Source organism: Bison bison, unplaced genomic scaffold (assembly GCF_000754665.1).
Source record: "Bison bison bison isolate TAMUID 2011002044 unplaced genomic scaffold, Bison_UMD1.0 scf7180017858395, whole genome shotgun sequence".
Classification (NCBI taxonomy): domain Eukaryota; kingdom Metazoa; phylum Chordata; class Mammalia; order Artiodactyla; family Bovidae; genus Bison; species Bison bison.
In genome coordinates, this window is record NW_011488967.1 from 58,886 (window position 1) to 60,457 (window position 1,572).

Sequence of the window (1,572 nt, forward strand, 5' to 3'; positions counted from 1 at the left end):
TTTTGATTTGCATTTCTCTGATAATGAGTGATGTTGAGCATCTTTTCATGTGTTTGTTAGCCATCTGTATGTCTTCTTTGGAGAAATGTCTACTTAGTCCTTTGGCCCATATTTTGATTGGGTCGTTTATTTTTCTGGAATTGAGCTGCAGGAGTTCCCTGTATATTTTTGAGATTAGTTGTTTGTCATTTGCTTCATTTGCTATTATTTTCTCCCATTCTGAAGGCTGTCTTTTCACCTTGCTTATAGTTTCTTTTGTTGTGCAGAAGCTTTGAATTTTAATTAGATCCCATTTGTTTATTTTTGCTTTTATTTCCAATATTCTGGGAGGTGGGTCATAGAGGATCCTGCTGTGATGTATGTCGGAGAGTGTTTTGCCTATGTTCTCCTCTAAGAGTTTATGTTTAGATCTTTAATCCATTTTGAGTTTATTTTTGTGTATGGTGTTAGAAAGTGTTCTAGTTTCGTTCTTTTACAAGTGCTGACCAGTTTTCCCAGCACCGCCTGTTAAAGAGATTGTCTTTTCTCCACTGTATATTCTTGCCTCCTTTGTCAAAGATAAGGTGTCCATAGGTGCGTGGGTTTATCTCTGGGCTTTCTATTTTGTTCCATTGATCTATATTTCTGTCTTTGTGCCAGTACCATACTGTCTTGATGACTGTGGCTTTGTAGTAGAGCCTGAAGTCAGGCAGGTTGATTCCTCCAGTTCCATTCTTCTTTCTCAAGATTGCTTTGGCTAGTCGAGGTTTTTTGTATTTCCATACAAATTGTGAAATTATTTGTTCCAGCTCTGTGAAAAATACCGTTGGTAGCTTGATAAGGATTGCATTGAATTTATAGATTACTTTGGGTACTATACTCATTTTCACTATATTGATTCTTCCAATCCATGAACATGGTATATTTCTCCATCTATTACTGTCTTCTTTGATTTCTTTCATCAGTGTTTTATAGTCTTCTGTATATAGGTCTTTAGTTTCTTTAGGTAGATATATTCCTAAGTATTTTATTCTTTTCGTTGCAATGGTGAATGGAATTGTTTCCTTAATTTCTCTTTCTATTTTCTCATTATTAGTGTATAGAAATGCAAGGGATTTCTGTGTGTTGACTTTATATCCTGCAACTTTACTATATTCATTGATTAGCTCTAGTAATTTTCTGGTGGAGTCTTTAGGGTTTTCTATGTAGAGGATCACGTTATCTGCAAACAGTGAGAGTTTTACTCTGTCTTTTCCAATTTGGATTCCTTTTATTTCTTTTTCTGCTCTGATTGCTGTGGCCAAAACTTCCAAAACTATGTTGAATAGTAGTGGTGAAAGTGGGGACCCCTGTCTTGTTCCTGACTTTAGGGGACATGCTTTCAATTTTTCACCATTGAGGATAATGTTTGCTGTGGGTTTGCCATATATAGCTTTTATTATGTTGAGGTATGTCCTTCTATTCCTGCTTTCTGGAGATTTTTATCATCAGTGGATGTTGAATTTTATCAAAGACTTTCTCTGCATCTATTGAGATAATCATATGGCTTCTATTTTTCAATTTGTTAGTGTGGTGTATTACATTTATTGATTT